Below are 27,709 nucleotides of genomic sequence, written 5' to 3'. Positions count from 1 at the left end.
CCTGGCCCCAGACTTCACCACTTCCCAGTGTGAGCCTCGCTGCTTCAGAGTTTCTGAGGCGTTCTGTAAATATGCTATGGGGGACATGCAAAGTGGGCAGCAAGCTCCAAAAGGTTAACATCTTCCTTTTCAGATGGTTACCACAGTTGCTATGGATATCTCCTCCGGGAGGCTTTGCAAGTTCCACATGATGGGGCTGAAATTAATAAACTCCTTTGAACTCAGAGGAAACAAACCAGGCTGGGCTGCAAATGCTTCAGCCTGTTTACTTCTAGCTCGGACAGGGGGACTGGGTGCGCAGGGGTATGTGTGCATGTGTGTAGGGCGCTTGGGGCTTCAATCACACGTACGCAATTGTGTGTGAGCCTTTGTTTGGTCTGCACACAGGCATAAGGCAGGGTCATGAAAGGACCAGACTGTCTGCATATCCAAAAGGGCAAAGATTTATTTGCCAGTTTCCCCAACCAGCCAGCAAGATCCTTGAGGTCAAGGGCTGTTTTTATTCATCTCTGCAATCCCATTAGCACCTAGCCCCGTGTGGTGTAGACGTTCAGTGACTGTTTACTGAACGGTTTCATCTGTTCATTTAACACATATTTTTGAGTGCCTGCTACTAGCAAGGTACTGTGTTATGTGAAGAGGTTATTAACACAGTAAACAGGGTGGAGAATCCCCTTCTTCAGGGAACTAGGGACTGCTGGATGAATCAACTCCCAACTAGAACGTCACATAAGTACCCTTTCCTTTGCCGTGTGTGTGTGTGTGTGTGTGTGCGCGCGTGCGTGTGTGTGTGCACATTATGTGTATGTGCCCACAGGTGTATACAAACAGTCAAAAGATGGACTGAAAACCCGAGTGTGGGTGAGGGAAGAGCCCAGGGACAGAGGACAAAGAATGTGGACTCTGGAGTCAGAGCCTGGATATTCAAGTCCTGCTTCCGTTGTATAGTAACTACACGTACTTAGTCAATGAGAACATCCCGTTGCCCAGACAACTCATGCAGTGAATATTTTCTGCACACCCTCCCACGTGCACTTCCTAGGCCATGGGGTCACAGGCTACACAAACCCCCACCTCCTGAAGTAACTAATATAAGGACAGTGAGTGTCTCAGAGGGGAAGATGTGTGCACAGCAGGGGCATTATGGGTACAAGAGACCTCAAGGTGGGCCAGAGAACTACAGCAGGTGTCTGAAGGAAGAGACCACTCGACGAAGACATGGAGAGTGCACGAGAGCTGGCCAGATGAGGAGTGGAAGGAGGACGGTCTGGGCAGAAGAAAGCGGGTGCACAGAGCTCTCACGGAAAGGCCAAGTGCACATGTTCCAAGAGCGGGAGGAAGCTGAACATGTAGCAGCACCGAGTGGGAAGGGAAGAAAAGGCTGGATGCATGAGTGTGTGCGTGCGTGCGTGCGTGTGTGTGTCCAGGCATATGAGCGTGAGTGAAGATGGAATCCTTTCAAAGCTTACAGAGGCCATGGCCAGAAAGCCACAGACGGTAGAATAAGGCTTCCTATAAGAACTCTAACCACAAAGCAAAATCAATATTCTAACCGAATTGCTGTTATAGATAATGTAGAATATGAGAAAGGTTTTAATTAAAGCACGGCCTCTAAAAACATGCCCAAATCTCAGTGCTCTGCTCAGGGCAGGTGTGGGACAAGCAAGGAGCCATCTGACACAGAAGCGCTCTTGCTCCCTGTCCTTACCTGCTTGGTGGACTTCCCGCCTGCCTTCTTGGAAATCCATGAAAGAAGAGGATACTTAGGAAATGGTATTAATCAATAAATGAGTGTTCCACAAAACTATTCAGGCAGATTGGTGGTCAAAGAAATACAGATGAAAAACAATGCACCTTTGCCCCAAAAGTAAAACAGATAATTTTAAATCACATTTAGTTATGGTGCAGGTGCAGTGCAGCAGGCCTGCTGGTGACGGGAGTGTAAATCGGCACATATTTTCTAAAGGGCAACTTAACCATATGGATCTGAAACTTTAAACCAGGCGTACCTTTGGATTCAGCACTTCCGTTTCCAGGAACTTAGCCAAAGGAAATAATCACTCAAATGGGCAGGTTAAACAGAAAAAAAGAAAGGCTCATCAAAGCATCATTTAGAATACAAAACGCCTCTTATGAAGGTGTGATGTTTCCCAAGTTCCTATAATTGGCCTCTGAAGGCTGAGAACAAACAGGGAGTCAATATGGTGACCACCGCCTGCTGCACAGGCCCGGCAGTGGTGTGCCTGACAACTGGCCACAGGCTGGGGTGGGGGTGGGTCTGTCTGGTGCCACCGGCCACCACGGCGTGAACATTCCCACCAGGGCTGAGGCCCAGCTACCAGCGTGCCCCCACTGCCACGGAGCTTCGAAGAGCCACTGGTGGTTGGCGCTCACAAACCAAGAGGAGCGAGCTTCAGCAGACCCGAGGTTAGAGGGTGGCCTCAGAGCAAGGGCAATGATCCTTTCTAGCCACGCCCCAGTGAAAGCATAAAAGGACAGGGAGGGACAGAGGCCACCTTTTGGAGAAGTGCAGTGTGGAGGGAGGAAGTGAGTCTCCCTTCTTCCTTTCACCTCCCCAGAGGTTCCCCTCCCTGCGGCCAAAGGAAGGAGCCACAGGAAGGTCGTGGGAGGTATTTATAAAAGGGGCGGCCCTCTCCCTCCCTGCTTGCTGATTTCTCTTTCTCGGAAGGGAAGGACAGGGGAGGCAGTGATGGTGCAGAGTGACCAGCAGGCGAAGTGACGGGAGCCACCCTGTTCCCTAGTCCTAGTTTCTCAAGATGGAAGAGGGGGGAGGGGACCTTCAACAGCGCATGGGATTGAACCTCTGCTATTGACCAGGACTGAGTCTTAATGACGGAGACGAGACTCTTCCTACCAGAACGTGTCTGCCTGGTCTAGGTCAGAGATGGTGAGGAAGCCCATTGGGTGACAGAATAGGGGGGATTTGACCAGGTGGAGTTAGTAGCAGTTATTGGAAAACTAAAATTCTTTCATGTTTTTCCATCAATGACTGTTAGTCAAATGGATCACACTTTCAAATTATCCTAAGTTTCCAACAAACAGGAATTAAACACAATACAGGACCTCCACTTAATGCAACAGCATGTGGCTATTCAATGGTCTTTATACCCCTTTGCACATGTGTGCATGTGTTATCACTCATGTAATTCAAGTAACACATGACAATTACCAGTATATGCTTATTAGGGGTTTTCACAACTTAAATTCCATATTTTCATTTTAACTAGACAGCTGGTAACACTGGAAGTTTCAAAAACTCCTTTTCCCATCCATCTACTCTGATGTGGCTGATGGTGGAGAAGCCACCACACATGCTTCCACGCCGTTGCCAGCATGGAAATGTAACCACAATAAACTGGTAAGTGGGAATAAGAAGTGATTCACAAATCATTACGAACAATATAATTACACTTTTCTAAAAGGATAAAAAAGTATGTAAAGAAAAGCTTCTGGAAATGCACATGTTCGAATACTCAGAGTGGCTATTCTGGGCAGTGGATATAGACTTGCCCTTGATCCTTCCTTGGGCTTTGCCATTATTTCATGGATATTCATGAAATTCTCACTGTCAATCAGAGACACTCTGCTAGGCACTCTCCTTTTCAGTTTTTTCGAGTAATTGGCTCTATAGATCTCTCCCTACAGTTTGCATTACTCTTGTGATTAGGGCAGATTAGGGCAGGGAAACAGGGAACTTTATCTCTGTTGGAAAATGAACCCCTTAGCACGTAGTCCTTGGAATCTGGAGAGTACTTGGTAATGGTGGCCATTATTTTGTCTTCTGTGAATCCCAGGGCTTCAAGCACCGTAACTTCTTAAACAATAGCCATGACACAACAATGAGAACATGTTTTCATATAGTCTTGATTACACACCAGCACTGCTGGAAGAGTCATCTGATTTGGTCCTTATGCTGTGGGGTAGCAACTGTCCCCATTTTACACATCAGGAAACCAAGGCATAAGTGTAGTTGCCATGACACTAGGAATCCCCCAACTACGTCCCTAACCCGGCCTGGACTCAGGGCAATATTCTTCACCTGCATCAGAGGATCGGCTCTGCTGGGAACAACGGGATCAAGTGCAAGGGTGCGCACATGCGTGTGCATGCACACACACTCAGAAATGGATTGGGGTGGAACCGGCCTGGGTTACTGCAGGTGACTCAGACAGGCACGGGAAAAGGCAGCGTAATGCAGACAAATGAGAGATAATAAGTCTGGAGCCAATGAACCGAGAGAGAGGGAGAGTAGGTAGTAAATAAAAAGTCATGAGTCCCTCCAGCCCAGAAAGGGACTTAGAGGTTACTGTAAAAAAAAAAAAAAAGAAGAAAAGAAAGAAAAATTTCTTGAGGTTTGTCAGCATCTGTACTGTCAGAGTAAAATGGGAATCAGGAGGTCCCCGTGTCCCTCCCGGTGCTGTCCTTCCCCCATGGCTAGAAGAGGGAGCAGGTGGCTCTGGTGTTTCTATCCTTTTGGGGCCAGGCCAGGAGCAGGAGGGCCCTTTCTGAGCTGGTGGCAAATGCTGATCCTGTGTCCAAGGCAAGATGCTGAGTGTGAATGACAGGAGAGTGCACCGGGACACAGTGAAGTAGGAGGAGGCGGGGGCTGGGGAGGAGACAGGAAGGAGTAAGGAGTCTCAGAGTAAGGAGTCTCATGGTGGCTGGAGAATCTGGGAAGAAAGGTGCAGTGGGTGTGGTCAGGTGAACTGGATGCATCGAAAAGGCTGAGATTAGAAGGACTAACCGGAAGGGATGGACGAGCCCCAGAGGCAAGTCTCCTGAGGCTGTGGGGTGCGTCTTCACGCTTCACTGCCAAGGCTCCCCATGCTTTCAGTCACGATGTTGGGACCACCTGAGGTCTGCGGGGAAGAGACCTCTGGTGCCAAACACAGGAGCGGTGGGCTGTATCCCTTCTGAACACCTGCGTCAGCGTAAGCAGGCGGACTTACTGTCCTGGCCCTCACTTCCCTCACGTCTAAAACACAGAGAGGGTCTGTGGCTTGAAAGAGCAGACTGTGTTGTGTGTCGCTTGAGCTGAGCCTCCCACTGCTCCCTTGAACCTCAGACATGTGTGGGCATTATTGGTCAAATGATGGTGGGCATGGGGTGGGGGTGGAAGGAAGATTCCTCAAGAGCAGGAATAAGTCTCCCATAAGACAGGGTAAAAAGGGTCAACTGCAGCAAACAACTGAGGGACAAAGTTCTCTGAGGTCAGGGGAAGGAGAGATCCAAGCACAGGGTGATGGTCATGGCTGAAACCCTCCCAGGAGGCATTTCTGAGCCCTAAGAGCAGACCAAGGTAAGAACGCATCTGGTCTTCACACTGAGGAGTTCGGTATTATTATCCCCATTTTACAGATGAGGCAACAGAGGCACAGGGAAGTTAAGTCACTTATGTCAGGTCACCCAGCTTGTTAAGTGGCAGCCCTGGGTTTCAAACTGAGGCCACCTGGCTCCTCAGCCCATGCTCTTTACCACTGTGCATGCGGCTTCCCTATTAGAAACCAAACCTGTAGGCAGGGCTCCAGGAAACTCTGTAACATGCTGGGGCCCAGCAACACTGCTTTGGGTCACTTCCAATGGATTATCACAACAGGGCTCACAGGAGAGGAAGTTCTCTCCCAGACCGTAAGCTGGCTTTGGTTTCATCCTGGACCACAGGCTGGCTTTGGCATCAAAAGGCTTAGGGCAGCAGCCACAAGAGGTACAGAAACCTTGAGGTGCCCAGCCCGGAGGAGAGCCAGCAGTGGAGAAGAACTCGGTGGGCAGGAATGACGCTGCCCAGCAGTGGCCCAGGGGTACATGAAAGCTATAGGAAGGAATATTTAGGAAGGAATGCATTCCTGAACAAGCTGAGGAAGCATGGGGTTCAGAGCCACCTGGGCACCGATCTGCCTGAGGCGAAGATCTCCAGGGTAGGCAGGTGGGGCCGGAGGATGCTGGGGTATTCCGACTGCCCCGAAGGGTGAGCTGGCAAAAAAACAGTAAATATTTCCCTGTTCTTTGTGACTTGTTCCAGAGAGGCACGATGTAATTTCTTGGAGAGGGAACAGGGCTGGGCAAGTCCATTTTACTCAGATTACAAGAATGCTTCTATTAGGGAAAGGAAGATTCAGGATGCTTTGAGCAGGAGAGAGATTTCAAGGTGACCTTGAGGAAGGAGCCGGCATTATGAAATGTTTTTGATCGAGTAGAACAAGATAAGCTGCTCATGTTTTGGAAGGGTTCAAAGCCCTGGACACCAGCTGAAATAAGAAAATTCAATTTCTGGCATAAGCTTGTGCTTTTTCTGCCTTCTAGGAGAATATACACACCCACCCTCCTCCCCCTCATGAAAGCAGAATGCTCCTCAGTGGTGATCCCGACGTAAACAGGGCTGTAAAGGCGGGTTTGCAAGGCACGGGTGATGCTGCCCGCAGGAGTCTGGAGGCAGGATTATGGTTTCTGTCCACGTTCTTCCATACAGCCCCTCCCGCGGCCGGCACTGGGACCAGGGAGTGGCCCAGGGTTATTTCAGTATCCGGTTTTCTTTTGTTCTCCCACAATATTTGATAGAGACTCTAAGACAGAGCTGTCGAGCACAACTTTCTGCATGGATGAAAAATGTGCGGGATCTGCACTGTCCAATATGGCAGCCACTAGCCACCCTGGGCCACGGAGCACTTGAAATGTGGCAGGTGCCGTGGAGAAACTCAAATTTTAAATGTTACTTCATTTTAGTGAATTTAAATAGGTGCACGTGGCTAGGGACTAACTCATGAGAAAGCACAGTGCTGAAAGATTCAGTGGAAAGAGAAGGGCTGACCCAGAATGGGCTTGAATTTCGCCTCTACCTTACACGAGGTGTGGGAACTTGGGCAGGTGTCTTAACCTCTCTGACCCCCAGTCTCCTCCCCTGAAAAATGAGGATGATGGATATCTACGTGGCAGGATTGTTGTGGAAATGGGTTACACATATAGACTCCACAGCAGGCTGTGTGCATTGTAGCACTTTGTAGCTAGAGCTGTTAGGTAATAAGTATGATCCAGGAAAGGGCTTGGGATTTGCAAAGTGAAGGGGAGAACTGAGGGGCTGTCCTATGGAAAGTGATGGGGAGGCTGCAAGTGGCCTAGGGGAGAACATGTTCAGATTCCGGGACCCTCCCCACATACACACTGGGCAGCAAGCGGGTCCTGGGCATTGGTGGGAGACTGGGGGTGGGGAGGGCTGCCTCTCTCTGTTTCCAGCTCTGCCCACTGCTGATCATACCCACAATGAGAAGATGCCCCTCTTCTAGGGACTGAGCACCCCAGGAAGGGCAAGGATGAGAGGCGCCAGAGAGACACAGAGAGACAGGGAGGGGAGGGGACGTGCAACCAACACAAACATGGGCAGAGCTGGGAGGGGCACAGAGAGACCAGGATGAGACAGAAATAGACAGAAGGCACAAAGACACACAGATACCCAAGAGCAGAGAAAGGCGAAGACAGAGACAAAGATGAAAGGAAGAGAGATACAGGCAGAGCGAGATCGAGGGACAGAGAAAAACACAAGTCTCTCTCTCTCTCTCTCTCTCTCTCTCTCTCTCTCTCTCTCTCTCTCTCTCTCACACACACACACACACACACACACACACACACACACACGAAGAAGAGCTGGGAATACAGCACCATGAAGAAATGAGGACAGTGAGAAGAGAGGAAGGCAGACAGCAGAGCGAGGAAGGGCATGGGCGGAGAGGCACAGAGCAGGCCCAGAGACGGCGGCTCAGGGGAGAATGGACACAGGCAGGCAGAGCCGGCCAAGACTGGCGGAAGCATGGAGAGCGCTGGTGCGCAGGGGGCACCCAGTTGGCATGGGGCAGGGCCCAGGGCGGAGAAGACGCCAGGGTGGGTATCCCCCCAGGAAGGGCAGGTTGTGGCCATTAAACAATGGAGCTGGACCTGCTTTCGGTCGCCCGGTCTTTTTTGTTCCGGCTCTTCACTGTCAACAAGGAAGGCTCTGGGGGCAGTAAAGGTTTCCAGAGCCCCTGCCCACCCACTGCCCCTCCCTGTGTCTTCCTCCCAAGTCGTTAATCTTGGAAGACAGGTTGGTCTTTTATTAGCTATCTCCAAGGGTCAGCTTAGAAGTATCTGGGGAGATACCAGTTCAGAATGTCATTTGTCATCGGGGGCCTGACGGGCAGCCGCATTGATTTAGCCCCCTTCGGGCCTGCTGTTAACTCAGGAGGCAAAAGCTGCTTTCAACCTTCCTCCCTCCCTGGACCCGGGGGTGGGGGGTGGGCAGGGGGGCTTTAATTCCTATCTCTGGCCCTTCATTTATGCATCAGGGCGGGGTTGCTGGGAGATGGAGGTTGCGGAGACAGGAGTGTCCTGGGGAAAGGTGGAGGCATGTTCCTGCTCCCTCTGGTCCCTGGCCGCCCCCCGCCAAGACAGCGGTTCTCAGTCTGGACTGCATGGACTCTCTGGGACTTTAAAATGTGGAGGCTTCTGGAGTAGGGCTCAAGCACTGCATTTTTTAACACTATCCTTAGGCAATTCTCTTGAGTCACCAGGACCTGAGACCTCCCCAGCTAGATCCTCCCCTGCCTGCCAGATTGCCAGAATTCAAGTCTTAGATCAGGGACACCACCTCTAGGAGGTCTTCCTTGATACAACCCTTGCTCCAACCAACTCTCTATTACAGCAGCCCCTGCATTCCCTACAAAGCACTACTAGCTATCTAAAGCTATAATTAAGAGCCGAGACTGTCTTCAGGGTTGTGGCTTTGGGCCCCTCAGCCACTTCTCAACAGCTCGGAGACATTGGGTAGTCATTTATTCTCTGTGCCTCCATTTCTTCTTCTGGAAAGTGGGAAAGATGACACTCCCAAGAGTTCATAAATGTAGTGTGTGGAGAAGAGTGAGGGCCGGGCATTGAGTGAGCACTGGATCAATGTTTGCTACTATCATTACCTTGTTCGGGGTTATTTCCCCCTGGAGTGTAAATGCCATTACAGACCTAGGCCACTCTTATCCTCACCATCAGCCCCCTTTCACGGAGGAGGAAACTGAAGTACAGAGAGAGGAGAAGACTTATCTGATGGTCTAGGTTTAAGTGAGACAGTTCAACCTAGGACTCTGGAGCCAGTGAGGACAGACAGTCCATGCAGCAGGCTGGGGGGGGTGCTGGGCAGGAGGGTTTGACACCAGCTGTGTAGATGTGAGTGAAGGAGAGGTTGGAGACCCGCACATGGCAGGACGGAGCACGGTGCAGGGTGGTGTAGGCGCCACATGGAGGAGTGAGGAGAGGTGAGGAGGGAGAGGTAAGCAGGGCCAGGACCCGAGGGCTCTGGACAGAAGACTCAGGGTTTCATTCAGGATTTTAGTCCCCGTCCACACAGACATGGATAGGCTAGAGCACGGACGGCTAACGTCCCGCCCTTGGGTCTGGCTGACTCCACTCCCTCTGGGATACCATAGGCAACGGTGGCCTTGTGTCTGAAGTTGGGTGGGTGACAGGGATTTGGGGTCCAGACCTCTCATCTGGAGCCCCCATCTCCCCCATTCCCCAGCTGCACGACCTCATGTAGGTTCCACAAGCTGGGCGTGTCTCATTTTTCTCAAGCGGAGGAGATGGAACCCCACCCCCTCCCGGGGTTAGAGGGGACTGACTGAGGCAGGGCGGCCTGCCTGTCTCAGTAAAATGCACAGCTGCCGTGGTGCTTGGCCCTGACGGTCACCTCCTAGGTGGTGCTGGTACAGAGGGAACAGAGAACAGGTAGAAACTATTCCTCACGGGATGGGGGAGGGAAAGAGGGAGAGAGAAGGGAGGGAGTGAGGAGGGAGGGAGGGATGACTGAGCTTCCTGGTTTCCCTGGACCAAGGAGTTTCCTTGCATGTGGGACCGTCAGTGGTCACCCCAGGAAAGTCACAAGCAGATCGGGATGAGTTAGCCACCCTAAAAGAGGGTTAAAAGAAATATTTAATTCTTCCAAAAATTAACATCAGTCAAAAAAACAAAAAACCAAACAGAGAACTGGATTCAAGCTATAGCACAACAGACTGAGGTTAGATCTCACGCAGGACTTCCTGGCTGCAGAACCTGGAAGGAAGCTCAGAGCGCTGGAGGGAGCCAGGGGAAACGGGAAAGCACCTCTCCCTGGAAGAAATGTGTGTGTCCCAGCGGCCTGCTCCCTGTGGGGACTGAACTCATCTCTGCCGGCCTGGGACCACCACCACGCACAGAGGCGGGAGCACACTTCCCAGCTCCAGACCTCAGAGGCCTGCGGAGGACACTCACGACCGCACGGCTGAGGGGAGGGCATATGCTCGGTGGCTCGCGACCTAATCTCGGAGAGAGTGTTCTTATAGAAAGATTCATGATGGCCATCCAGGCTGCAGACGCCAGGTCTTAACTTCCAATTCCGGGAGCCCTGCGGCATGTGCCTCTCACCTGCCAAGGACCGGCGCTCGGATTGGGCAGATTTACAGCAGCTTCTCGGCAAATGAATGTCACGGCAGGTCTCTGCGCTTCAGGGGGAGGAGGGCGATTCAGAAAGGGAGGCCACAGCGTCCCGGCGATTCTGAACCCCTTTCTAACCTGCACCGCAGACGGGAGATATAGAGCAGGGCAGGGGCAAGGGTGATTCTGCAGTCACCGGACAGGGGTGCTAAGGACTGTTCAGCAAACTAGAGTGTTTCCATAAACCAGCGGAGCGTTCTGGGCTCCCCACATAAGCAGAGAGAGCTGAGAGCCACAGCCACCCCTGGAAGGGATCACATCACACCCCACAGCCTGCGTGCGTTTCCTCATCTGTGGGAACACTGTGGTCAGTCACTGAGGGCTATAGGTGGGACATGAGGTGACCAGAGGGACAAACACACAGCGTACTGCAGCCTCACTGTCTGACCTCAGGCAGCAGGGCAGGGCCCTTAAGAACACAAATTCTGCTTTATTTTTCTCAATTTGATGTTAAGAAATTTTCAAATGTTCAGAGAAGTTGTAAGAATAATGCAGTAAAGGTCACCTAGGGGGCGCCTGGGTGGCTCAGTCGGTTGAGCATCCGGCTTTGGCTCAGATCGTGATCTCACGGTTTGTGAGTTTGAGCCCCGTGACGGGCTTTGTGCTGACAGCTCAGAGCCTGGAGCCTGTCTTCGGATTCTGTGTCTCCATCTCTCTCTGACCCTCCCCTGCTCACACTGTCTCTCAAAAATAAATAAATGTTTAAAAAAATTTTTAAAAAGTCACCTAGATTCGATAGTTAATATATAGTGATGATTGGTCTATCAGTTCTCCATCAACCTACCTATCAGTCTGTTGTCTATTCACGTGCGTGTGTGTGTAGTTTTTCCTGAACCATTTAAGTGCACACATCATGGTGTGCAATGGAATATTACTCAGTGATCAAAAAGAATGAAACCCTGCCATTTGCAACAACTGGATGGAAGAGGGTATTAGGCCAAGCAAAATAAGTCAGTCAGAGAAAGAAAAATATCATAGGACTTCACTCATATGTGGAATTTGAGAAACACAACAGATGAACATAGGGGAAGGGAAAGAAAAATAAGGTAAAAACAGAGAAGGATGCAAATCATAAGATATTGTTAAATACAGAGAGCAAACTGAAGGTTGATGGAGGGAGGGAGGTGGGGGATGGGCTAAGTGGGGGATGGGCATAAGGAGGGCACTTGTTGGGAGGAGCACTGGAGTTATATATAAGTGATGAGTCACCAAATTCTACTCCTAAAATCGTTATTACACAACTTGGATTTAAATAAAAACTTAAAAATTATTAAGAAGTCTACACAAATCTGCCAAGATTTCAAAATCTTCAACTGTGGCAAGTAAACAAACAGACAAATAAATAAATAAATGAACTGCACGCATCATGACTCTACTAAAGTCCAGTCTCTTAAGAGCAAGACCTTCCTGTATACAATCACATCATCATCACACCTAAGGAAATGAATGACGCCAGAACATCTAATCTCCAAATTCAAGTTTCCCCACTTGTCCCAAGAATGCATTTTTAAAAAAAATTTTTTTGAGAGACAGAGAGAGACAGCATGAGCAGAAGAGGGTCTGAGAAAGAGGGAGACACAGAATCTGAAGCAGGCTCCAGGCTCTGAGCTGTCAGCACAGAGCCCAACGCGGGGCTCGAACCCACAAACTGTGAGATCATGACCTGAGCCGAAGTCAGACGATTAACTGACTGAGCCACCCAGGCTCCCCCCAAGAATGCATTTTAAAGCTTACTTAAACTACTATCTGATCAAGATCCATGCACTAGATTTGTTTATTGTCTGTTACATCTTTTGAGTGAGACCAACACCTCTACCCCTCCCCCCAACACATGCATAATTTAGGGCACTTTTTTTTTTGTAGGGTCTGGATGGGTTGTCTTGTAGAGTTGCCCCACATTCTGGATTTGTCTAATTATTTTCCCAAGTTGCCATTTGATTTGTGCCCCTGTCCCCTATTCTTTCTGTAAAGTGGAATTTGGGTCTAAATTAGATTCAGGTTAAATTAGATTCTCGTTAATTCAAATTAGATTCAGGTCAAATTAGATTCTAGTTAATTTGAATTAGATTCAAGTTTCACCTTTTTGGCAAGGATCCTTTGTAGATGATGCTCTGTACCACACCAGGAGGTATATACCATGAAGGCAAGGGTACCAAACCACCCATTGTGAAGACATACTTCACCCCCTTTTACTTTAGAAAGGCAGCTATAGGTGATTTATTGGCCCTGGACAAAGCTTCTGTCCCCAAAAACCTTTCTGCTGGAGGAGAGAGCATCCATTGTTAATTCTTGCCTGAAACAATTACTAAATGGCAAGTTGAAAAATGATATTTTTCCTAGGTCATTCTGTTACTGCTTCTGTATTAGCTAGTGTTCTTCTTTTGGTTTCTCTCTCTCCATTCCCTTTCTCCTTTCCCTCTCTCCTTCTATCTCAAGAGCCCTTATGGACTCAGAAAATTTTAGCCATTGAATGTATAACAATCAACAATATATAATGACAACTTCTGTCATTTCTCATGCTAAAAGTGTCCCAAATTTGGACATTACAAGTCCCATAAAACTGGGTGGGGGCGCTCTTGACACATCTCCATCATTTTTGACACACCGGAACAACTAGATGGCCCCGGCTCACCGTGTGTCTCCCTGTCCCAGACCAGGAAAGGGCCATTTCTCCAAGGAAAGGGCTCCTCTCAACAGGGAGTGATTATTTTTGAAGCATGATCTGGACTTCAGGTGTGAGGAGCACGGACTCTCCCAGCAGGGCCCAGACTCAAATCCTAGCGCGGCCACCTGCCACCTCACAGTTTATGTAGACGGAGGGGCAGGATAGGAAGGAGCCTGGGGCCATCCGTAAGCGGAAGAGAAAGCTTTATTTTTTTTAAAGAATTATTCTACTCAATTAGGATAAGTGTAAGTAAAACTATCATTGTATTTAATTTACTCCTTCCTTTCCTTCTATTATACAGGGGATACTGATTTGACATTCAGAGTCTTGAACTAAAGTTTCCTTTTTAAAAAAAAAAAAGTAAGCAAATTTACAAAAATTTAAGCTTATTTATTTATTTTGGGAGAGAGAGACAGAGAAAGTGAGTGTGGAAGGGGCAGAGGAAGAGGGGCGGAGACAGAGAATCCCAAACAGGCTCTGCACTGCCGGCACAGAGCCAGACATGGGGCTTGAATGCATGTGAGACCACGACCTGAGCTGAAGTCAAGAGTGGGGTGCCTGCCTGACTAAGCCACTCAGGCCCCAAAAAGTAAGCAAACTTTTATTGAAATAAAACATGGATGCAATTCAACATCTCCTTTTAGAATAAATGTATTTTTAATTGAGCCAATATTCTAAAAAACAATTAAATCCTAATTACTATGTAATGCAGATAAATAAAAACTGAATGATAATGGTGTGAATGTGATGAAGGTTTGAGCAACACTGTAATAAAGTTGACTGGGGTCTCCCATTGTTTGCAATGATTTTAAATGTAAAACTGAAATAATTTTAGCATTGCCTGGATGCATGTACATTATATAATGTCCTCTAACATTTGGGTCATTCGGGGCTGATGCACCAACAGAAAGTATGTCTCTGTGTCACAGCCAATGGAGCTTAGAAGATAAGCATTCTTGACTCTACTTACCCACCTCAATAGTATTTTCCCCACTCTCTTTCCTGTGGTGATATATGGGTACAAGAAGGGCTGAAATTTTGAGAAGAGATGCCCCCAGACACAGACCAAATATGCTACTCCTTGGTCAGAAATGCTCCTCCTCCCCCCACAGCAGCAGAGGTCTCAAACTGTCTGCCTGATACATTCTCTGTGCATGGGGGGAAAACATCTCCTTGTCCAGCTGCAATAGTTTTTGAGTTCCTTGTGTTGTTCTTAGGATCCCAAAGAGCCATGACTATCAAAATGGGGTTCGTTGACCAGGAAGCTTACAGAGATCTAAAAATGAACTTGGTCAAGATTGTAGGATAAAAGGAAGCAGGAATCAAGGTCAACCACATTCACAGAACCAAGGATGGATGACCACAACAGAGGAAGATAGGAGAGCAGTCTGTATGTGGGGTTTGCCTCATCAACTCAAAGATTCCATTTAATGCATGGGCCCATGATTCATTAGTTTTATCCTTTAAATGTTTACTTTTGAAAGATAGGGGGCAGGAGGACAGGCAGAGAGAGGGAGGCAGAGAATTCCAAGCAGGCTCTATGCTGTCAGCACAAAGCCCAGTGTGGGGCTTGAACCCATGAACTGTGAGGATCATGACCTAAGCTGAAGTTGGATGCTCAACCTACTGAAGCACCTAGGTACCCTGACTCATCAGTCTTTTAATGAGCATCTATTATGTGCACCGAAGAGAGATAAAAGACACATCAGGCAGTATTGCCTAGTGATTCCAGCTGCTGTGAACACTATTAACTATGGGCCTGTCACTGATGGCGCTGCTGGGAGACAAGGTCTTAATCCGGTGGCAATTTCAGGACCTTTAGGAAACCAATGTATGGGGCAGTCACTATACAGGGACTATTTCTAGGAATCTGGAGATCATTAAAATGAGAGCAGTGCCTCTCGCACTGAGGAAGTGACTTAATCCAGCTGGATTAGGACCCTTTCCAGAGTATGTCTGAGTATACAATATACGTAAAGTGACAGTGTTTCCTAAACCAAAAATTGGGACGCACAATCTGCCAAAAAGAAGTGTCTGTGGGGATAGCACATCAGGCTATTTTAAGTTGGAACTCCCCCAGAAAATCTGGGGTGTAAGCTTCTGACAGTCACTGCAGGGGTTCACTCTAGTGCATTCCGCACAACTAATTTTAGCTTCTGTCTCTGTGCGTTTCTCACACGTCCACAGCACCCGCCGGCAGTTGTGTGTGCACGTGCTTTGTGACAGGGAGTGGGGGACGGGAACCCGGAAGCTCATCACATGTGGGGAACACAGAGCTGGTGGGTGTAAGCAGTGACGGCCGAGTTCCATAAGGAAGTCGAGGGGACCTACGGGGTGTCTGAGTTCTTCCCTCCTCTGCACTCCCCACTGAGACAGATCAGAAGACACTTCTCAAGGCAGATGTTTCTATGTAATGGTACCTACCTGGAGAATTTTTTTAATGTTACAAATTTTAACATCATTAAAATGGCAGAATAATTAGGAATAATAGAGCATGACTATGGGAGAACCATCTAATTGGTTGACGTATGCTTCTATCAGTCTCAGTAAATAACCAAGGACATCAAATTAAGGACAGCCAGGGGGAATAGGGGTGGACACTGTCAAGACTGAATTTGGGGACCATGTATCCCCAAGGGGGCATTCGATAAAAATTAGTTGAATGAATGAATGAATTAATTAATACTACAGAAGTTAAAGCCTTGGTGGCCTATATATTTTCTCTTTGTCTTTTACTTTAGAATCTTGAGAGACAAATCTGATTGGCTAAGACAAGACTATGAATTGCTTCATCTTGGATGAAATGGACACACTCTGGTCCGATTAGCTGTAACCACAAGCGTAGATCATACAGTACACAAAGAGTGCCATCCATTGGATAAGGTCTGTGGCAAGTGGACATTCCAAAGGAGATACGGATCAAGCAGCCACTCCGACGTGATCTCTGCCTCCAATTGTCCTTTGCTAAGGAAGTGACGAGAACCCTTCATCAGTGCGTCTAAGAGAATTATTCTGGTCTTGTTCGAGTGATCAGAGCCCCACACTGTTTTATTCTATGTTGGAATCATGACATCTTGCTTTTATTCTAAGGCCCTAAGCTTTGTTCTGAATTTACTCATAGTAGTTTATTTCTAAGGCAGATGCTATTTCCTCCCATCTTGCTGCAGTATTATAGCTCATTCCCTCTCCCTCCCCCAACCCAGTCTCTCCTTCTCTCTCTCTCTCTCTCTCTCTCTCTGCCCCTCCTCCCGGCTCCCTCATCCAAGTGCCCTTTTGCTGTACTTCTCTCCTCGTTAGCACTAGATTCTTTCCTTTAGAATTAATATTCTTTTGTGGAACTCAGTAAGGGCTGGCTACTGTGTCTGGGTGAGAAGTAGTTATTCTTCTGTAAGATCTAAGCTGTAAATAGGCTTTCTGTTGCATAGAGAACTGTGGCCGTGATACTCTGTGTAATGCCGTTGCATATTTTGCTAGCCCTAGAAAGAGCACTTAATGGGCATTATAGTTTAATCACTCTCTTTGCCATGTTATGTGGCCTGCACTTATAAATGGGGTCTTAATATACGACAAGTTATCTGCACACCGTCTAGTCATGACAACACAAGAAATGGGCTGAGGTCTGCTGGGTACAGGAGGGTGACCGGTTTTTCAGGTAGTGCTTTCCACCAGATGCTGCCGGCTCTCACCTGGGGCACATAGAGAAGGGCACCTCCTCACCCTCTGGAGGTTACATATAGGCCTGTGATTCATTTTGTCAAATGAAGTGTGAGCTGGAACAGAACGTGTCACTTCTGAGTGCAACTGTTAAGACCCAGGATGTAATTTTCCATGCACTTTCCCCCTGCCTACCATGATGCTGGCGACACTCCAGACTGGCTGCTTCACCTACCTGGGTCCTGAAGACAGGAGAAAAACCCTCAGCTGACCCAGGATAGATTTCTGCTCAAGCCATGGAGAGCTGGGGCTATTTGTTACTACAATGTAACTTAGCTCATCCTGACTGATTGTATGTACAACATAAAACAGCTTCTCTCATGATTCTATTCATTCTATCCACCCATTTGTTCAAATATATATTATGCATTTATTATGCAAAAGATATTTAAAGAGAAATGGAATTGGTTGAAAAAGTGTCATCAGAGAGAACATGTTGTGTGTGTGTGTGCGCGCGTGCGCGTGTGTACACATATATACACTTGAAAATAATTGCACTGAGTTCTGACCATGGGTAAGGCACATGCTCAGTACTTTGCATGATAAATTAACTTATGAAGTCTATTTGCTTAAAAATTAGAACTATCTTATAGTTTAGGGAACAAAAGGAAAAAACAACCTGAAGCTCACAGAGGTTCTAGCACTTACCCAAGACTGCACAGCCAAAAAGTAGCAGATTTGGGTTTCAAGCCAAGGTGTGTCTGCCTCCAAACTACTTCACCCGCAAGCTATATCGCCTCTTTCCAAACACTAAGATAGCTCTGTGCTTCTTCAGAGAACCACAGGAAAGCAACGAAAAATAAAAATTGCCCTTTCAAATCCTTGCAGCCAGCACGCTCTCGGGTTTGCTTTGACAGGCTGTCTTCCCTTCAAAATGCAAAGAGAGGAAGCAGGGACAGAAACAAAGGCCAGCTGTCCGATGGAGCTGGTCCACCTGCGTGCAGGCCAGCAGGGCCCGCCTATCATTTCAGGGGCGCCTGGAGCCCACGCTTCTGGTCACGCCTCCACCTGCTCCAGGAGCGCAGCTCAGGTTGTGCTCGTTATCCAAAGAGGGGGGAAGCTCCACAAATTGCGTGTTTTTATACAGACCTAGGAAAATGTGAGGGATTATGGTAGGAACCTACTGACACTAATCATTAATCAAACCACCAGGGAGAGTAGATGAAGGGATGCAAAGGTAGGTTCTTGTATCATGAAAAGATGTGTGGGAAGAGATTAGAAATACTAAGGAGACAGAGACTTTTTTGGGCAAACATCTTTCCATTCTTAAAGCTTTAAAATGTATGTAGGAGTTTCCTGGCCAGAGAGAGAGCCAATAAAGGCAGCCCCCAAGACATTCATTCATCCATTGGAACGTCACTTTCTGAACGCACACAGCGTAGGCGGCTGGGGTAGCAAGACAGAAACAAAACCTACTACGCACCAGGCACCATTCTAAGCCTGTATTAACCCGTTTAGTGCTCACAAAAACCCAAGAAGTAGAGACTCTGAACATCTCCACTTTGCAGAAGGGGAAATGGAGGCACAGAGAAGTTTAATTACCCGCCCAAAGTCCTGTGGCTTGGGGCATTCACATCCCGCCAGATTTGGCGCCAACTCCGTGCTCTGAACCGCACAGCCTTTTGTGGGGTCTTGCTCCTCAATCCTCAAGTTCACAGATCAAGAGGAAAAAGGAACTTAGAAGCAAATCACTTTTTTTTTTAACTGTGTGAAAGCTATTTTGAGAATGATCCAAAGAGGAAGAATTCAGGTCTAGGTGGGGACATCAAGGAGAGAAATAGTGAGGAGAGAGATCTTTATATGCCCGGATGCAGGTGTCAGACAGGTGGGTGAGTGGCGGAAACGGCCCCTGAGGTAGAGGAACCGCTTGAGCAAGTGCGCAGATGCTGGGCTGGTCAGAAAAATGCGCGGGCACAGGGCTGCAAAGGAGGGCGAACAAGGAGTGGGCATCCGAGGAGGCTCCTGTTCGCCGGCCGAGCCACTGCGGGCGATGGGGGTCTGCCTTCCTGCAGTGCTGATCCACACAGGAAAAAAGCGTCAGGCTGCTTGGCAGACATCTCCCCGGCTGCACTTTAAGAAGGTACCAGGGATCAGTGTGGAGGGCTGGCTGGGAGGGAGGGAGGGAAGCTGATCTGCTCCGAGAAAGGCCCCTGGAATCAGACAGCTCTGAGCTCGAGTCTCATATCCGTTTCTACCTCCATGACCTTCCCAATTAGTGACTGGACCTGCCAAGCCTCAGCTGCCAAATGGGTGGCTGCAAGCCCCATGGACGAAGTGGCTGTTAGCTGTCACTGGCATGCTTTTGATTGGATCTGGATGTAGGTGTACCGCCTAAGAGGATATTCCTATCCAACAGGCGAAGGGGAAATCTGATACTGGTGACCCGTCCTTACCATGGCTGTTTCTCCCACTCTCTCGCAGGAAGGATTTGTTGGCATGGAGTCATCCATGCCCCCGCACCAGGATCCCTTCAAGACCAAACGCAAGGTCAGTTGGTCTGTCATCAGCAGAGCTGATGTGGGAAACCAGCTCCTACTCTTGGCTTCATAATTAAAGGCTCTAATCCGGCACTGTTTGAACCTTAACGTACACCCAAGTCATCTGAGATCTTGTTAAAAGGGCATCACAAGAATAAAAGGAGTTATAACTATGGGTGGCAATAGATGTTAACTAGACTTATTGTGGTGATCATTTGACAATGTATATACCGAGTCATTATGTTGTATGCTGAAAGTAATATAATATTATGTCAGTTATATCTGAGTTTTTTAAAAAGCAAAAACAAACAAACAAAAAACAAACAAATGTAAAGTAGTTTTAAAAAAATCTTAAGGCAGATTCTGACTCAGTTGGACTATGGAGGGTCATGGGTGATGCCCGTGCTCCTGTGCCAAGGACCCCCCCCATGGGCAGTAAGGCCTTGACCCACTGAGAACGCCCCAACCAAGAGTAAGAGTCAAATCCAGTACCTCTCATTAGCTCGATTACTCACTCATCCTTCTGGTAAATATTTGCCAAGCACCTACTATATTCCGGGCCATGAAAAGTCAAAGATATATACACCACACGTCCTGTACCCAATCAGCCTGCCCCCTATACAAATGTGGAAGGAAAGGACAAAGGGAATGACCATTTCTGCACAGCCTGTTTCATGTACTTCATCTTGTTTAATTCTCCCAAAAGTCTGATGAAATTGCAATCACGTATGCCATGTTGGAAAGGAGGAAACTATAATTTAAGGACAATTTCCCTCCTCTCCAAATTGATCAGCCAGTTGGTGGCACTGGGATTTGAAGCCAGGTCTTTCAGATTCCACTGCCTTGTTTATGCTCTACAACTATATGTTGATTGCATTCTGTTTTTATTTACTCTGAACTTGACTGTGCCTCTTTAGGTTTAGAGAGTGAACTTTTTTTTCCTTTTTTTTTTTTTTTTTTGCTCATAAATTTAATTGCTGACATAAAGGGAAAAAATCCTGATGTAATTGAACAAGAAGATGTTTACAACCCTCTTCGAGCCATAGAGCTGCGGCACACAAAATTTATGGCAGTAGGATAGGGGAAATAAAAAGAAAGGGAAGACCAAGACAGATGTGCCTAGGGAAATGCCGAGTTAATATATGGGTTGATGACCCGACACTGGCACACTCCGCTGGATAACTTTTTGGAGACCATTTAACCAGCTAATGAAGATTTACTTAATAAACTCTCAACCTTGCCAGAGCTAGACTCCTAAAAACAACCCTATAAATTACTAAGAAGGTGGCGTGTTAAAGAGTCACGTGGTTATTTACGGATGGAGTGACATCGCCAGAGTTGTAGAGGTCATTGTCCAGGAGTCTTGCAGCCGTCACTGGAGGGCTGGGAACCTTTCAGGGGAGCGGCTCCCATGTTTGCACCCAATCCAGATAAATGCGTACAGATGTTCCTTGAACTTGATCAACTTGCTTCTCAGCATGAATACAAAATTGATTGGGCCAAATCAGAGCTCGTGCCAGTGAAGGCTGGCTGCATACAGAAATAAAATCAGCCACCTCCCATTTACTTAGAAGTCTCCAGCTTAAAATATACTGGAGGAAAATGTGCGCTTTACTTTGGAGCAAGAGCCAAATTGCACAGCGACAAAATTATTCCCATCATCATGACAGCCTCAGCCAATCGTTCCCTTTTTTAATGTGCTGAAAGGAGGCAAGTTGGCATCATTAAAAGTATTTTTTTTTCCAAAAATACATCATGAAATATGGAGAAACTAGAGACAGAAGAAGGGGGCCCACGTTTCAATCTAATTCTGAGACTGGGCTATTGAGTAACGGCTGTTCTGGATGCACGTTGAAGGTCCTAAGAAAAGATGTTGTATTTATTGCTTCCTGCGTCCCTTGCTACCCTAGACTGGCAGGGACATGAATATTTTTCCTCTAATTCAGTTCTTATTTTTCAAGGAAGACCCCTTTCACTGAATGATTATCCCCAGAAATATCTAATCTTCACTCACTTGATGAACTACAACTGCATCATGTCTTTTGGTCCTTCTTAAGTCAAGGGCATAATGGATGTTACGTATTTCCATTTTCTCTTCTCATATTCATCCAATGTTCCTTTCACCCTTCCCCCTGTCCTTTATTACTTAATGACGTTCTGGAAGCCAGTCTAGGCTGTGCTGATATGGAAAGTGCCTAAAATGGAAAGGTCGACCTAGCTGGTGCTCCGCTGGCCTTATCACGGGATCCCTGTTCTCGAACTACAATGTGACACTTCTTCACACCCATCTTTGTCCTTCATCTTCTCCCTCGGGGGAAGGATTTATACTCAGCCTCAGCGAGCCGGCAGGCTCCTTGCTCAGTTTCAGCAATTCTGATGTCCAGATGTCTTCTGCCCTTTTCATATCTGTTTCAGATTATCACCCTCACCACAGAGAAATGACAGCATGTGTATTTCTCTGTGCTGAATTGCATTTTGTTCTTTTTTTGAACTTCATCCTTGGAAATTAGATTTTGCTATCTTTGGTTGTTTCTAGTACATGACTAAGAGTCTCTTTCCAGCACAGTTACTTAATATCCCTTTCCAGAATATTACTTAAGGAGAGAAGGAGTACATTCTTCGTACACCGGTAAGAATATGCCCCATTTTTACTCTGGAGAAAAAGGGTCACTATTGATTTTGACGATGAAAGTTGCACAGATAAGAGGGGAGAAGTTATTCAAATCAGATGAAGAGTTTCAAATTACATGTCAACTCTCATCAGCTGCTGATATTTTCTGGCATGCTGTGGTGAGAAAGATTCTGAGGCTGGGTTCAGATGACGAGAAAATGTGGCGGGTAGGCAGGTGGCATCTCCCACGGGCTTGATGTGGAGGTGTGGTAGGGCACCATTCACTCTTTAAAATGCTAATTCTGGGGCGCCTGGGTGGCTCAGTCGCTTAAGTGGCCAATTTTGGCTCAGGTCATGATCTCACAGTCCGTGGGTTCGAACCCCGCATCGGGCTCTGTTGCTGACAGCTCAGCCAGCTTCAGATTCTGTGTCTCCTTCTCTCTCTGCCTTTCCCATGCTAATGCTCTGTCTCTCAAAGATAAATATTTTAAAAATTAATAAAAATAATAAATAAAATGCTAATTCTGGTCTAAGATAATTCACAGTGTTCTGACAGACCTACCAGATACTTACAAAGAAGTGTCAAGAGAAAACCAAATTTTCCAGGGCAAAATATCAAGTGTTCTTTCCCTAAAGCTGTCACTTTTATCAAAAAATTTAATTATGGTGGGAGGCACTTGTGGGGAGAAGCACTGGGTGTTATATGGAAACCAATTTGACAATAAACTATTATAAAAAATTTAATTATAAGGGTGCCTGGGTGGCTCAATCAGTTAAGTGTCCAACTTTGTTTTAGGTCATGATCTCAAGGTTCGTGAGCTCAAGCCCCATGTCAGGTTCTGTGCTGACAGTTGGGAGCCTGCTTGGGATCCTCTGTCTTGCTTTCTCTGCCCCTCCCCCACTCATGCTTTCTCTCTCTCGCTCTCTCGCTCTCTCTCTTAAAATAAATACAAACTTTAAAAAAGTTAAAATATATGTGTCAAATCTGATTCATTGCCAGGACTGTTGAGTTAAGCACCATGATTAATTAATAGTGTCCATGAGTGAAGGACTGGACATGGTGGTACATTGTGTCCTGCACTCAGCACTCCCGACATAGTTTAATATGCCAGTGACTCTGTCTTGGGAATGTGACATAGTAGTAAAGGCTTTGAAAGTACCTACAGAGTCAGGGCATAAGTTAAACCCATATCAGTTGCAGAAGAGGCAGAAATTAGTTGCAATGGCAAAAAATTAAAAATCCTATACCTGAGATTTAGAGAATGTACTTCCTTCCAGCCCCAAGTGAAATATTTACAAAAACTGACCATATATTGGTCAGAAAGCAAGCATTAATAGAATTTAGACCATGTTCCAAAAACACATAGGAAAATAAAAGACTTCCACAATTTGATAGGCATGTGAAAAAGGTACCATATATTTACAAACTTAAAATCATGCTTCTAAATCATTCAAAGACTATCTGACATGACTTACTTATGTGTATATTTTCTCTTTCCTTCTGTGAATGCAACCTTTCAGAGGTCAAAGAACCACATTCACTATACGACTCCCAGTCCACACATAGAACTGAAGACTGTCTGAGTCACAGCAGGGCCATGTTCAATGAGTGATTGAATAACTATCAGTGCTTACAGGATTCTGTTTATGAAGTACTTTAAGGGAAATGAATACTCTTAAATACATACATTACAAAAGAAGTCAAAACAGAATATCAGCTAAAGACCTAGCATGGGCTACCAGAAAATAAATAGTAAATTCAAAGAAAGTAGAAAGCAAAATTATTTAAAATGTGCAGAACTTGATGAAACAAAACAAGAATGAGAAGGGAAGAAAACAATGATCTGACCCATATATAATCCTTTTCTTGTAGAACATTTTTAAAACAACAGAAAAAGAGCAGAGATGGCAGTTAATTTTATAAGGCTAACATAACATATTAGGGATATAGGTGTGCTGTTCCAAAGGGGCACATGCACCCCAATGTTTATAGTAGCATTGTTGAGAATAGCCAAAGTATGGAAAGAGCCCCAAGGTCCACTGATGGATGAATGGATAAAGAAGATGTGGTATATACATACAGTGGAGTACTACTAGGTGATCAAAACCGGTGAAATCTTACCATTTGCAACCATGTGGATAGAACTAGACTGTATTATGCTAAGCAAGATTAGTCAGAGAATGACAAATACCATATGACTCACTCATATGTGGAATTTAAGACACAAAACCGATGAACATAAGGGGAAGGAAGCAAAAATAATATAAAAACAAAGAGAGGGACAAAACATAAGAGACTCTTAAATGCAGAAAACAAACAGGGTGGCTGGAGGGGTAGTGGTTGGTGGGAGGGGCAAAACGGGTAAGGGGCATTAGGAGAGCACTTGTTGTGATGAGCACTGGGTGCTATACATGGGGGATGAATCACTGTAATGTACTCGTGAAATCCTTATTAACACTAATGCTAACTAACTAGGATGGAAATTAAAAAAATAAAAACCCATACCCCTTGATATTAAAACCAGGCAAGGAAAATTATAAATCAATCTCATGCATGTATGTAGATGTAAACATCTTAAACAAAACATTGGTAAAGAAGACATACAAGCATAGTAAGAAATTAACAGACACCTGTAACCAAGCAGAAGTGGTTTCAGGAATATAAGGATGGTGTAACATTAGAAATGCATTAAAAGAAATTACTACTGAAAGAGAAAAATGATGATTATCCCCAGAGAGGCAGGAGAAACATTCAGAAAATTTCATATTAATTCATGTGTTTAAAAAAGAAATGTGGGCGCCTGGGTGGCTCAGTCGGTTGAGCGCCCGACTTCAGTTCAGGTCATGATCTCACGGTTCGTGGGGTCGAGCCCTGTCATGGGCTCCGTGCTGACCGCTCAGAGCCTGGAGCCTGCTTTGGATTCTGTGTCTCCTTCTCTCTTTGTCTCTCCCCTACTCACAATATGTCTCTCTCTCAAAAATAAACAAATTTTTAACAAATTAAAAATAAAAATAAAAAAGAAATGTTAGCAAACTAGGAATAGTAGGAAAAATTCTTAACATTTGAAGAAATACTTGCACTTGACAGGATCATCTGCATAAGAAAAGCAAGATGTGAATGCAAACCATTAGATTTTTAAAAATGTATGGGTATAAACACAAATAGAATTTGTGTATTTGAATACCACCAATAATAATAAGTTAGGACATGTAATTTTTAATGTCTTATGCATAGTAGCAAACAAAGTATACAATTCCGTGAAATAAATCTAATGCAAGATCTTTAAATCCCTTATGGGGAAAACATACAAAACTTTATTAAAGGATATAAAATAAGAGCATTTGGAGAAATATACCAGGTTCATGGGTGGGAAAACACACTATAATAGAGGTGAAAGTGTTCAGGATTAATCTATATAATCAATGCAATTTCAAAGATTTTCTATCATATAACTTGACAAGCAGACCCTAAAAATTTACAAAGAAAGATTGGAGCTAAGAATAGGCAAGACAGTTTTCAATAAGGACAAAGATGAAATATCTGTAAGATGTGGCCGGTTACCAACCTAGATAAAAGAATGTGGACTTGGTGCAGAGAGAGAGAACGGGGGCCCGGGGGAGAGAAAGAGAGAGAGAGAAGGAATTAGAAAAATGTAAAACAAACAAACAAACAAAAAAAGGAAAAAAAAAAGAGCTACAAAAACAATCCAGAATATGAGAAAAACTAGAAAACATAAAGAGTTCCAAAAGTCAATAACTGAGTTTTATTTAAAAAAATTTTTTAGTGTTTTTTTAAAATTTATTTTTGAGACAGAGAGAGACAGAGCATGAGCGAGGGAGGGGCAGAGAGAGAGAGGGAGACACAGAATCCGAAGCAGGCTCCAGGCTCTGAAGCTGTCAGCACAGAGTCCGATGTGGGGCTCAAACCCACGAACATGAGATCATGATCTGAGCCGAAGTCAGAGACTCAGCCAACTGAGCCAGCCAGGTACCCCAAAACTGAGTTTTAAAACAAAGGCATCAGAGGTGTGCCTGAGTGACTGAGTCAGTTGTGTCTGACTTCAGCTCAGGTCACGATCTTGTGGTTCACAGATTCGAGCCCCGCATTAGGCTCTGTGCTGACAGCTCGGAGCCTGGAGCCTGCTTCTGATTCTGTGTCTCTCTCTCTCTGCCCCTCCCCCCCCTGCACTCGGTCTCTCTCTCTCTCACTCAAAAATAAATAAACATTAAAATAGTTTTTTTAAAGGCAAAAGCAATTTACACTAAAGGGAACATAAATCTAAACATTTTGAAAAGATGCTTAAGGAACTGCAATTAAAAAAAAACATATCATCAAATGACCAAGGTTTTTGGAGGATCAAGGTTTTTATATTGCCAGTGGGGGTGGAAGTTTTTACAATCACTTTGCAAAGGAATTTAGAGATACCTGCATTGCATTAATTCTAAGATTCTTCTCAACCTCCACCACCAAACCTACCCCCTACATTTTAACATTTGGAAATTCATATTCGTTTTACAATTGTCAGCATCATAAGATTCTAAATGATAGCAATTTTGTTGCAACTTACATTAGATAGCCTCTTAATTTTGATAAAATATGTAGTAAAGTTGAAGACGCTCACACTCTATAACAGTCTGATTCCTACACACATCCCTAGAGAAACAACTACATACAAAGAGATGTATAATGCTGCTCACTGCAACATTTTTACTTTAAAAAATGTTATCCCAAGAAACTAGCAAAGTTGGTTTCTTTAACTTTTATACCCATAAGAATTACTTTTACTACTGTCAGTAAAGTGGCCTTAAGTAGAGAAAATTGTATTATCTTCCATAAGAAGTCTAGGAGAGCTGCTTGATTCTGTGACTCAGTGAGGACCTCCGGAACCCAGATTCTTTCCGTTTCTCTGTTTTGCCATGGTTGGCTTGCTGACTGACCTCTTCTCTTATACTTAAAGCTGGAGGCATAGAATTCTGGACTTGAAGTTGTACAAAGCTGTAATCATCAAGACAGTATGGTACTGGCACAAAAAAAAGACACAGAGATCAATGGACACAGAATAGAGACACAAAGACACAGAATAGAGAATCCAGAAATGGACCCACAAATATACAGCCAACGAATCTTCGACAAAGCAGGAAAGAGTATCCACAGGATAAAAGACTGTTCAGGAAATGGTGTCAGGAAAACCGGACAGTGACATGGAGAAAAATTAAACTGAACTACTTTCTTATACCACACACAAAAATAAGTTCAAAATGGATGAAAGACCCAACTACAAGACAAAAAACCATCAAAACCCTAGAGGAGAAAACAGGCAGCAACACCTTTGACCTTGGCTGCAGCAACTTACCATGCTCGTTCACTTCTTGATTACAACATTTCTGACTTAACAATAATGTCTAGGGGCTTCAAATAAACTCCTTATTCCTGCTTTTACTTTGTTTTAACTTTTTTATTTTCAAATAATTATAGGTACACATGAAGTTGCCAAGACAGGACCATAAGTGCTGTGTACACACCACCCAATTTCTCCCAATGGTGACATCTTCCATATCTTTACGACAATATCAAAACCAGGAATTTGGCATTGGTGCAGTGAGCCTGTGCAGAGCTCGACGTCACTTTATCACAACGGCACTTATGCAAAACCACTGCCGGAGAGTAGAGAACTCTTCCATCACCACAAAGACTTCCCTGTGACAGCCTTCATCGTCACACTCCCTGTGCTCCCTCTA

This window comes from Suricata suricatta, chromosome 8 (assembly GCF_006229205.1).
Source record: "Suricata suricatta isolate VVHF042 chromosome 8, meerkat_22Aug2017_6uvM2_HiC, whole genome shotgun sequence".
NCBI lineage: Eukaryota > Metazoa > Chordata > Mammalia > Carnivora > Herpestidae > Suricata > Suricata suricatta.
Note: the sequence above shows the minus strand (reverse complement) of the source record.